The following is a 12525-nucleotide window of genomic DNA, read 5'->3' on the forward strand; positions in this document are numbered from 1 at the left end:
GAATTAAATGTTGATCTCATATTAAAAATACCTTCACAGAGACCATCTGGAATAGTATTTGAATAAGCATCTGTCTGGTTGTATAATATTTGAATAGATTGAATAATAATATTTGAAGAAACACCAGCCAAGTTGGCAGGTAAAATTGACCATCACAGTAACTAAAGGTCTTAGGCAAATTACTTTCAGTTTTTAGGTCCTTTCCTAGCTTCCTCACGTATAGAATTATGACACTGGACTAGAATGCATCTAAGATCCATTCTAGCCTTGAGCAAAAAGTGTTTATTCTTTCTTTGCCATGGAGTTAAGAATGGGTGTTGCCTAATGACTGTTGCCTTTGAGATTCTAGAATTTTACATCCACAAGGTACTTTGGTATCTACGCCAACACATTCATATATAAATAAAGAGGTAGGCTGACCTGCTTAATTGACATAAATAGTGACTCCGTTGCTGTCATTTTGGGATGCCATGCTCCGTAGCAAATTTTTTTTCCCGCCAAAGTGCACTAAATCAGATTTCTATAGCTTAAGGCATGTTTGAAACTTGCTGGAAGCTTCCGCATTCAAAAGACCTTTTACTTCGGTTCTGTTGGGATTCAGGTATTAGTATACACTATTGGATTTTTGTGTGGTAGACATCCTTGTTAGAGAGATGAGTCTTCCAAGACTACAGAAAAAGCAAAATATGGTTCATATTACCAGATAGAATCAACCGATTCCAGGGAGGAGGGGGGGGTCTCTTGCACAGCAGTGACATCTGTGAGCTAATATTAGGATTCCGTTGGTCCCCTGCAGGTATGAGACTTTCATAGATACAGTGTCTCATTTTTTTTTTTTGAAAAATATGTTGGAAACACTTCATCTCTTCCATTTCGGGGAAGCGCATTGATGCTCCCTATATTGATAGGGAGGCTTAGCGGTTTTAGTTGTGAATCCTGACATTAATGGAAAAACTAATCATCAGGAACATTTTCTTGTTAGCAGAGAAACCAGGAGAATTTCTAATAGGCTCAAACCTTTTTGTGGTTCTCTCCCACCTGTCTACAGTGAGATTTTGTTTGGCTCCGCTCTGGCAAAAGTGTATGTGGACCGATGTAGGCTGAGAGCTTTGTGTGGACACAGTCATCTTAGCAGTGAAATCATAGATGAAGAGCCCTGAACATTTTCAAATTAGTTCTCACCCGGCCTCCAATCGTTGAAGTTATGTGCGATTTACTGTCGCGCAGCTCTAAAGATTTTAGGACCTTTAGACACTAATCTCTTTGCTCAATCACACAAATTGGAACATGATCTTCATCTTTGAAGGCTTTGGCCAGCTTTTCTCTTTCCTTGCTAAGCTTGCTAGAATTTTGTCTCTGACATTTTGAGACAATTTTTGAAAGATCATTTCCAAGTTATTTCAAGTTACTTTCATTCTTATTTTGATGTCATTTAATGTATCATATAATCAGGACTTGAGGCCCACTGCTGCCCCTTGGACAGGCTGTTTTAAATCTACTTTACTTGTCAGTCAATATATTCTTTATTAAAAGGCTTAAAAGGATTTAAAAAGTACATTAAAATGTTTAAGCCTCTGTCTCATTTTGGAATACGGCTTCTGTTGTTTTGTCCACATGGAATATTCAGTCTGTGCAGAAAAAAAAAAAAGAAAAATAATTCATTTTGCCATTACTTAAGTGGGGGTGGAGGAGGTCAAAAGTGGTCCTGTGTGAGTTCCTTTGCCTTAATCCCATATCTTTCTTCCATCTTTTTTTGTTTTTTTTAAAAGGCAGATTTCAAATAAATATACAACTTTGAAGATTTCGGGGTCAGAAAGTACTACTCTATTATTATATCCTCTTATGATTTAATTTTTGAGAACATAAAACTGCAGTGGCATCTGCTGGCCGCTCCCCCCCCCCCCCCCCCCCACCTTTCCTTGCTGTGTTGGGCTCCCTCTTGACTCCAGGTGAGTTGCCAGGGAGCTGGGCAAGGAGAGGACAGAGGGGATGTGGAGAGGGGCAGGAGGCCACTGCATTGACCACCCCTCCTCCCTGCCTTCCATGGTACTTCTCTCACCTCAGCAGGGACTAGACTATTCCTAAAGCCTGGTAGGCTAGAGTGTATTTAAGGAGCCTTTTCTTTTTTTTTTCTTTTTTCTTTTCTTTTCTTTTCTTTTCTTTTCTTTTCTTTTCTTTTCTTTTCTTTTCTTTTCTTTTCTTTTCTTTTTCTTTTTCTTTTCTTTTCTTTTCTTTTTTCTTTTTTCTTTTTTCTTTTTTCTTTTCTTTCTCTTCTCTTCTCTTCTCTTCTCTTCTCTTCTCTTCTCTTCTCTTCTCTTCTCTTCTCTTCTCTCTTCTTTTAATTCCCAGTGAAAACAAGCAAGATATAATAGTTCTGACATTTTTTTGAAAAGTTCAATCCTTTTAGAAATGATCAATCTCAATATTATACCTTATGCTTAATGTTTTATTTATATATTATGTCATTATGTATTGTTTATTATTATATCATCATTTTTGAAAAAGATCTTATTTATTTATTCATGAGAGATAGAGGCAGAGACATAGGCAGAGGGAGAAGTAGGCTCCCTGCAGGGAGCCTGATGTGGGACTCGATCCCAGGACCCCAGGATCATGATCTGAGCTGAAGGCAGATGCTCAACCACTGAGCCACCCAGGTGCCTCTCTGTCATTTTCATTCAGAGATTTAGGTTTCCTTATTTGTCCCATGAAGTTAATGTAGGTTTTTTTTCCTCCCTCAGTTGTCATCTCTGATTAAAACAACAACAACAAAAAGGTTTTGCTCCTTTTTGATTTCATGTCTCAGTGACTTTTTCCAGTGAGCAGAACTGCTCTGCCCTGTGACCCTGCCTTCCCTGCTGTTGTACGCTAGGAACTAACTGCTCCTTGGCCTGCCTTCCATTGTGTCAGGGAACCTCTCCTGCCTCCTCTCTCACTTAATCTTGTCTTCACACAGTGCAGACCTTTCCTGTTAGATGGGGATCTCATCCTCGTCCTAACTTCCCTGGGGTCTGGCTCCCAGTAGCTCATCTTTCCCAGCAGTGGGTGGGCTGCGCTTGTTCCCACACCCAGCTCTGACTCCAGGATCTCCAGCCCAGCTGAGTTCGGATCCAACCCCAGGGCCAGGAAGGTGTCGGGATGAAAGCTACTTGGATCTGAGGTTGTCTTGCAGGGTAAGAATCTAGGCATCTGCCCAGTGGATGACGTAGACATTCCCACAGATCTTTCCAGAAAGCACAAGCAGGTGGGGCAACCCCTCTAGTTACAGGGCAACTAATTGGAGTCGTCATTAATACGTCCTGCATGAGGAGGTTGTTAAGCACCTTAAACAGCCTGGGTATTAAAAGGAAAGAAGTTGGTTTATGACATAGTGTAGCCGCCGTGATGGAATCCGTTTCCCTGATGCACTGCAGCCCTGGCTAGCCAGCCTGTGCACCTGCTGTTTGCTCACCAGACACAGATTCATCGGGTTTGCTTCCCCCATCCCTTAACCCACCCAGGACGCCAAGCGGTGCCATGCTGTAGTGGATTCCAGGTATTGCATCTGGGCCCTTTGGACGCCCGTGTGCTAATTAAAGATATAAAATATGATTATGTCAGCTAATTATAACAGAAATAGACCATTCTTCAGTTTTCTGTTCTTAACGATTATTCTGCTGGCCCATCCTCAGTAACTTACCCACAGTGGCGATTTTGGGGGGCGATATTGATAGAGGTCCTAAATCATCCATCATCTCCTGCCCGATGCCTTCTGCGGTGGGGAGCATGCATTTGCAAGGCAGCTGGTGGGAGGTAATGATGCGGTTTGTGTCTGTGGACCGGCCCACGTGGGATTCAGTGCCACAGCCCTCCATACAATAACATGCCAACTCGTGTGTGGCTGACACACAGGCTTTTCTACTTCCCTAATTGCCTGGAAAGTTCCATGTTGTTTTTCTGACTCTTTGCCATGAACACACAAATAGACACTGTGTTAGGACTCTGGGTTTTCTACAGCCAGAAGAAACTGAGTTCCTATAGGCTCCAAAGACCTCCATCGCCTTATCTTTTTTTTCTTTTTTTTTTAAGATTTAATTTATTTATTCATGAGAGACACAGAGACACAGAGAGAGAGAGAGACAGACAGACAGGCAGAGGGAGAAGCAGGCTCCATTCCATGCAGGGAGCCTGAAGTGGGACTCGATCCCGGGTCTCCAGGACCACACCCTGGGCTGAAGGCACCGCTAAACCACTGAGCCACCGGGGCTCCCCTCGCCTTATCTTTAAGCAGGTATAGAGTCTCAAACAGGTGACTCCATGATGATTTTCCTGATGAGTCTTTTCTGCAGAAAATGTTTTCAAAGATTGAAATCCATCGTCTGTTTTTATCCCTGTAAAGTCCCGAGAAGTCTTGGTATTAGTGAGCTTTGTCTTGTAACATTTTATAACACTGAATTATTATTGTTGCACTGAATTAACCATGTGATGTGACCTAAACATTTCCTGTGTTTTATGCTTTGACATCATAAAATCGAATTGATGGAAGTGTCCTTTTTGGAAGTGTCCCAGTTGTTGCTAATATATATTATATTAAGAATTCTTACAGTTTCATTACTCTGTTATTCAGCCTGATTTGTGAGAGGCTCCGGAAAGGGAGATTTTGATTTTAGGCTTTTTATTTACGATCGCCAGCAGCAGAAAGACGAAGTGCGCATCACTCAGACGATGATGTCTGGGCTCCTTGGCTGTCCCCACGGGCCAGCCTCTACTTGCTCCTCTGGCTTCATTTCCATCACTCTCTGACTCCTACTTTGTGCTCCCCAGTTTCCAGAATCCCAGTTTTTTTTTCATGCCTCTGTGCCTTTGCTTCTGTCATTCCCTCCTGCTAGGCTGCCTTTCTCTACCTTCTTTTCCAAGACTCCTTCAACTTATTCTTCAAGACTCTGCATTGACACCATTTCCTTCATGAAATGTTTGTTCACCAGACGCAAATTCTGGTGTCAGGAAGTGTTCCCTGCTCCCACCACCCCCCATTATAGCAGGCCTCCCTCTATTAGGGCACTTGCCTCCCCATGAGGAAATAGATGGTGTCCCCATCTCCTTTCGTTGGGCAGGTTAGAGTCACTGTGTGCTCGCCAGTGCATCTGTGTCACCCGTCACCCAGTGCCATCTGCTCACAATGGTGCTGCAGAGGGTGATCACCAAAGCCAAGCTATGGGAGCATTATTAGGCTCTTCTAATAAACTGAGTTAATAGCAGATCAAAGCCACAGCTATGATTTAAAAATTTAAAAATACTCTGCTTCTGATCCCTTGGATTTCTGGGTCAAACTCTTTCCTAGGAGTCTGTTAACCCAGTTAGAAAATACTGCATTAAATAAATACAGTGAAACACATAAAATATTCCTTTTCATTTTTTCTTTTTCTTTTTTTTTTTTTTTAATTTCAAGACTGTGTACAGTATTTGCCAGAATCAAAAAGAACTGAGAAGGGTTTTTAAGGGGTTGTGTGTGCGTGTGTGCACATTTCATGAGTTTCGGGTCATTCGTTCTTGTTTTAAGATGACATGACTTCATAGCCATTGAAAAAGTTGTCGAGTAAATACTCTGGAGGAGAACATCTCAGATTTTCATGTGCCAGCAAACACCTGGGGCTCTCAGTTAGGAATGCAGATTCTGATTCAGTACATCTGGAGAGAGGCCCGTGATCGTGCATTTCTATGAAGCTCCGGGGGATGTATGTGCTACCGGTCCACAGACCACATCTAGAGTAGAGAGGCAGTAGCGTTCAGATGGTGTGTCTATATTTTTATCCGGTGAGACTTTTAAAGCAAAATTGTTTCCTTCTGTTTCAAAATGCTCAAGAGAACAAGCATCGCAGACAACTTGATTATAAGAAACTTGAGCCCACCTCATGTTGCTCTCCGTCCTAAGCAGGACATTTCGGAGTTAAGGCCAGCTCGTGTCCCATAAGCAAGACGTGTGGCATCCTGACTACTTCCAGCTCTTGTTCCTGATGGTCAGATTTAGAGCGAAAGGAGGCACACGTCACCATTCTCTTTAGTGAAATTTCTCAAAGAGTGGCTGGTCATTTCGTGGCATTCTTCAAAGCCCAATGTGTTATCTCCCATTCCCATGGAGTGAGTAGAATATACTTGTATCCAGAGATTAGGTAACTTTTCTCACTGGTTCCAGAAAACCCTTGTGCATTAGTTCCCTAGGGCTGTATAACAACTCTGGCAAACTGGAGGGCTTTAAACAGTAGACTTATTCTCTCACAGTTCTGGAAACCCGGAATTGAGATTAAGAGGTCAGTAGGACCAGGACTATATGGCCATGCTCCCTCTGAAGGCTTCAAGAGAGAAGCCTTTGCTTCTTACAGCTTCTAGTGGCTCCTGGAAATCCTTGGCTTGTGGCTGCATTGCCATGATCTCTGTCTTCTTCCTCACATGACACATGGCCCCTTCACCCTGTCCTCACCTGTCCCATGGCTCTCTTCTGCCCCCACGTATCTCTGGGTTTTGGATTTCCCTCTCATGTCTAAGGACATCAGTCCTTGGATTTAGGACATACACTAAATCCAGGATGATCTTATTCTTGGATCCTTAATAACATCTACCAAGATCTTATTTCCATGTTAGATTACATTCACAGGTATAGGGGTTGGGACTTGTGCATATTTGGGGGTGGGTGTTATTCAATTCAGTGCATCCTGGTTCCCTGATTCCATTGTGAATCCAGCACATCCCATGGTTGATGCAAACACTGTATTATGTGCAGAGCAGATGGGAGACACTTTGTACTTTGTGTGGCAGGATGGGGTTAGGAAGGTGTCTATGCCACCTTTCTCGGCCTTCAAGTAATCTTAGTGGTAATTAGGGAAACAACAGTGGACAGGTATTAGATTTTTATATGGGGCAGAGCCTGCATAAGGACTTTTAAATTTTTTTTCATTTTATCTTTGCGACTATGATGTCTGTTAATGATATTATTGATTCTTCAATTACAAGAAGTTTTCTTGGAGATAACCTTCATTTCTTTCTCTTTTTCTCTTTTTATCTATTTCTCTAGCTCTGTACCAGCCTCTTTATTCCTTTTTCGCCTTCCTTTCTGACCACAGGCTGACTGATCGATCTAGTTGTCCACCCATCTGGTTGCCCATCTATCTATCAAGTCTACTGATCTGTTTAGCTGTTTCTACTCCATCTCATTTCAGAAAATACTAAGGCATTTTTCAAGAACATGGATTGTTATTATCTGTAAGTCTTGGACAGAAGTTCATTAATTACTCAGGTAAGAAGAATTAAGGAGCCAATGCTGATTACTGTGAAGGTTAGGTATTTCTAAGGCAGTTTAGAAAATATCAGTCAGTGGATCAAAAATTCAGTATATGGACAGCTTTTCAGTTTCCAGCTCATTGTACACAGCATGATGTATCCCCTGGTATAGCATAAGTTTACCGTTCACCACCTACCTGCTTAGTTAGCTAGTTTTACAGCGGGACAGGATAGTGGATATAAAGTCAATCTTTAATTGTATCATTTCTGTAAAGTTTCCAGAAGATGTAAAGAAATTGGCTGTTTGCCATTAGATAGGGAGTTTCATCTTATCTTTCAAAGAGATGGTTAGTTAATAAATGAGTTGACAAGCAGCTCCTGGAAGATTCATGGAGGCCAAAGTGCTTTGTGCTTTCTAGGATAGTTCACTGTATCTTAATATATTGAGCCCTCATTGGCCCTGGCCATCCCACAAGATTTAGCTGTTTTATTTTAGGCTTCATTTCAGAGTCTGGAATCAGTTGAAACCAAATTTTCCAGAAATCAATATCACTGCATTGATAGGTTTCCAAGACTCTAATTGTGTCCATGGAAAGGAATATACAGTTTATTCATTGGTAGAGAATGGGGGCTAAACCAGAATAAAATGATTTTAAATGTCTGCCTCTGAAGATGAGGATATATATCTTATGCCAGACTTACTGCTATGGAAATACCGCATTCTCGAAGAAAATGTGCTACTTTGGGCTTTCAAATTATTTGCTTGTGACCTATGAACTTGAATTTATGTGTAGGTAGTAGATCCTTGAACAAAATAATAGACAGCCATTTATTTCTTTAGGTATTTCCCTATGTAGCCAACCCACACAATCTGCACCGCACAGAAAAAGAGGTAATGCATTGTACAGAGTGGTGTCTAAGAGGAGACTGGGCTCTGCCTTCCGAGAGCAAATCCAGGCTCTGCTTCTCACCGGCTCTGTGGCTTTGGGCAAAGTACTTCCACCCTCTGTGCTCAGTTATCTCATCTGTCAGATGGGGCTATTGGAGCCATGTTTATAGGCTGGACGGGATGGTTAAATAAGATGTGTGTGAAATGATAAGCACAGACTTGCCCTAAGGCAGCTCCATTTAATAGAAATATAATAGGAACCACATTGGCAATTTTAGATTCTTGAATAGCCTTGTTAAAAAGTGAAAAGAAACAGATGCAAATAATTTTAGTAATATATTTTATTGAACCCAGTATATTCCAAATATTTTCATTTCAGCATGTGATCAAAATTATTAATGGGGTATATTACTTTATTGATCTCTGGCTGCCACCCAGAGTGATTTGGTTTCGCTTGGTCTGGGGTCCAGCCCGGTCTGGGCATGCTTGCAGAGCTCCCAGCTGGTTCCCAGAGACACACCAAGAATCAGACCAGTGTCCTTAGGCAAATCGCTGTACCACACCTTACCATGAAATGGATGATGCTGTTGGCTGGAACGACTATCAGTGTTACTGATAGGAACAAAATATACTGATAATGAAATGTATTATAAAATACAAAATGCTACAGGGAGGGAAGAGCTTTCAGCTGTCAATAATTACGTCAAAATATGGAAGGAAAGCAATCCTTAGAGGACACTCGCCTCTCAAGGTATGCTGAGGACCTGTGTAGTCTTGTCTTTGATTCTAACTACTCTTGTCTTTTTCTTGAAAGGAGGTGCATTCCCCCCCCGACCCCGAAACTGATGTTTGCTGAGCACTACCTTTGTGCCAGGCTGGATGGATAAAGGACAGAGCGTGTTTTTGGGAAGTAATACTCACTAGCAGCAAGTGCAAGCCCCATCTGCTTATTAGCATTCTCCCGGGCTCCGCGTCCTTGTCTGTGCCTGGATGCCATGTACGTGGCTGGCTTTTGTGGGGACTGATTGATAATATGTAAATGATGGACACATGCACATAGCTCGGGTCGGGTCTCTCCCCGCCTCACCCGGGCATTCTGCTGGGCCCCGTACCCGTGTGTGGCTACTGGAGACTCGGGAAACCAGCCATACGTGTGGCAGTTTAAGTCACTAGTGACACTTGAACAATTACCCTAGCTGGTGAGTGCGCACGTCCCCAGAGCCCACACACCTTGGCCCTTCTCTCCCTCGCATTGACGCAGGAACTCTTTTTTCCCTTTCTGTATAAAAGATCCCAGGAGATTTGGCCTAATCCACGTTCAGATGGACTATTTCCTCTGTCCTGAGGGGAGAGATTGGGGTTAGCCTGGCTGAATTGGTTATTCAGCTTTTAACTGCCTGCAGCTGGAAGGAAACCCTCTCTAGCTGATTGGATCTGCCCTCTGGAGGGCAGGCTGCTGCCTCTCCACCTGGTGCTTGTAGAGGGAAATGGGCCTGATCAGATAGGAGGCCAGGCTAAAGGAAGTCCCCCCATCTCCCTGGCTTATGGAAATTATTTCCCATTATTCTCAACCGGAGATAAATTAAGCAGTAACACCTTATTACAACATTGTGGGCTTTCTTACACGAAGATGTTTCAAAAGTCCACTGGCCAACAAACAAACAACCCCCCCCCCCCCCCGCCCCAAAACCAAAAATGTTCTTTTACAAACACACCCAGGACAGAACTATCTCATGGGGCATGGTGGTCACCTGACTGGCTTGGCACAAATTCTGTTTGCTGTTTGTGTACCTTGTCAGAGCATTGCACTTGGTTCTGGGATGTCAGGCATTTGTGTCCGTGCCTCTGTTTTCCCAGGTGAAGCAGTTCAGGCCCAGAGAGATGGGGATCTGGCCCAAACCTTGCACCTCTAATACAGACAGTCAGCATTTGTGGATGACCTCCCAAGCCAGGTCGGGAAATGCTTTATGTGGGTGATCCCATCCCTGTGAGCTAAAGCACTAATATTATGCCCATTTGATGGGTCAACTCAAAGAATAAGTCCCTTCTCGCAGGTTCCACATCCAGGAAGCAATAGAGAAAAGATGAGAACTGAGAATCTCGGCAGGGCATTTCCGAGTGAGCGCCTCTCGTATGGGGTTTATGTAAGTCAGAGACTCACTGTGATAATTAACAATTTACTATGGGTTCAAAGCAACAGGGGAGATGCTATAAGATAGTGTATAATTAATCCCTAATGAGTGACACAGTCAATAATTGCTGTATGGATTCAGACTAATTTGAGTCTAATGCATTTTAAAAAATAAGATAAAACATATAGTTGGCTAATCACAGCCTCACAACCCCTTACATCTTCGGCTAGGAAGTCAATTCTTAGGCTATTTTTAGTTGTATTGTTGCACATGCTGCTCACATTAAACATTTCCTGAAAACATTTACATTTACAGTGTTGCTTTGTCAGGCTAATTAGTAGCTGTCCCACAGCAGCTGGAACAGGGCCATTCAGAGGCTGTTCAGTTGAACCCTTGTCTACAAGAAGGCTGAACCAGGTAAGCAGGTGGCTGGCAGGAGGTGCAAATTCATTCATTCATTCATTCATTCATTCATTCATTCATCATTCATTGAGTCCAGCTCATTTGCTAGTGTTGCTTCAGAGGAGGAAGTGCAGGACAAAGTGGAGAGCTGCCTCTGGGAGCTCAAGAGTTTACAAAAGTTCAGTAAACCACTTGAGGTAGAGTTTCTGTAGGCTAAAAACCTAATCAGAAATATCAGTCTGACACAGGAGAGCATCCTGCTTCTTTGATGACCTCAAAGGCAGGCAGTGGTTTCGGTACTTGCTGAGTCCTTGATCTTGGGGAAGTTCTTGGTTTGTAAAATCCAGCCTATTAGCACAGCCCATTTCTATAACTGGTAGGTAGCCTTGACATCCCAGTAGCATAACCCCAAGAGCCTTTATTTCTTGTGTCCACCAAAGTCTGATTTGGACTGTCAATAAGGGCTCTTCTCTAGGGTCAAGGGTCTCAGCTTGGGCCATCTGGTCATTCCAGATCCAGGGACCTGGATCCTCTGCATCTGGCTGACAAAGAGAGAAAGAGTATGGACCCTGTGCCTCTTCCTACAGGCGATCTCCCTCAGCTCTGCCCTCGTCCTGTTGGAAGTGCCAGTCGCACGCCCCACCTTGCTGCAGGGGGCTGGCAACTGTCATTTAGCAGAGGGCATAGGTCCAAGAGGGGACCCTGATGTTAGTAAGCAACAGAAGTCTCTCCCACATCTACCATTGTTTTAAAAATACAAATCTATTATCTCTGGAGCATGAGCCACTCCATCTCTGTATGGTTAAAGTGAGGAATCTTAGCCCTAAAGAGGTTACGATCTGTTGACATTTGATGAACAGGGTGTATTTATTCTACGTGCCTGTTAGCTCTGAAGTGTGAACACTGGGGTAGCCCCTCTTCATCCCGGTCCTTGGTTCTGAGAGACTGGATAAAATCTCTACTAAAACTGTATGGACTCTGAGGCTCCTGTCCCCGAGAGATGGCATTTTCTGCGGTCCTTTATTGAAGGCGGTATGGAAGCTGTCCTGTGTTACGTCCTGCGTGGCAAGGAGAAATCAGTTTTGTTGGCCTGAATCCGTCCAGAACACTCCAGGCCTGGTTTTGCCCACTCTGAGTAGCAGTTTTAACTCTGTCAGGTGGAGGCCTCCCAGGACAGACGCTATATATAACAATACCTAGAGGGTGCTTTTCCTGTGGATTCCGTTGAGATGGCAGAGATATTTGATGAGCATGACTGAGCCCGCAGTCCGTGAAGGGAACACAGACATCTCCCTGCCTAATTATAGTCAGCACCAGAAACAATGCAGAGTCGCTCCTCACATCCATCTTTGGTTTCTCTTCCCTGAGGAACAGGAACAAACTTTGAACTAGTTTGGGGAGAAATCGTCTCTCCTCTGTCTTTACCCTCCTCCTTACCTGTAGGCCCATGTCATTCTGCCATCATTTTCTTGCTTCAAGACCCTAATTATCGAGTCTTTGGCTCAGCTCTAGTTTTCCAATGCCGTTCTAACAAATGGCCACAAATTTGATGGCTTAAAGTAACACATTTGTTATACCACAGTCCCGTAGGTCAGAGGTCTGGAATGGCCTTCGCTGACCTAAAATCAAGGCGTCAGCATGGCTGTGTTCCTTCTGGAGGTTCCAGGGGTGAACCCTTTCCCTTGCCTCTTCCAGCTTCTTGAGGTGGCCCTCGGTGTGTGTTCCCTTCCTCTGACTTCAGAGCCAGAGATGACCGACCCGGTCTTTTGCTGGGCGTCACTCTGACACTCCCTCTTCTGCCTTCCTCTTCCACCTTCAAGGGCCCTGATGATCACGCCAGGCCCACAT

The 12525-nt window shown here is 43.6% G+C and overlaps 1 protein-coding gene across 6 annotated transcripts in view; it reads left to right on the forward strand.

Moving 5' to 3' along the window:
- The window catches only part of PID1 (phosphotyrosine interaction domain containing 1), a 228382-nt gene that overhangs the window by 146432 nt on the left and 69425 nt on the right, over nucleotides 1-12525 (forward strand). The gene's annotated exons all lie outside the window — the stretch shown is intronic.

This window comes from Vulpes vulpes, chromosome 9 (genome assembly GCF_048418805.1).
Source record: "Vulpes vulpes isolate BD-2025 chromosome 9, VulVul3, whole genome shotgun sequence".
Classification (NCBI taxonomy): domain Eukaryota; kingdom Metazoa; phylum Chordata; class Mammalia; order Carnivora; family Canidae; genus Vulpes; species Vulpes vulpes.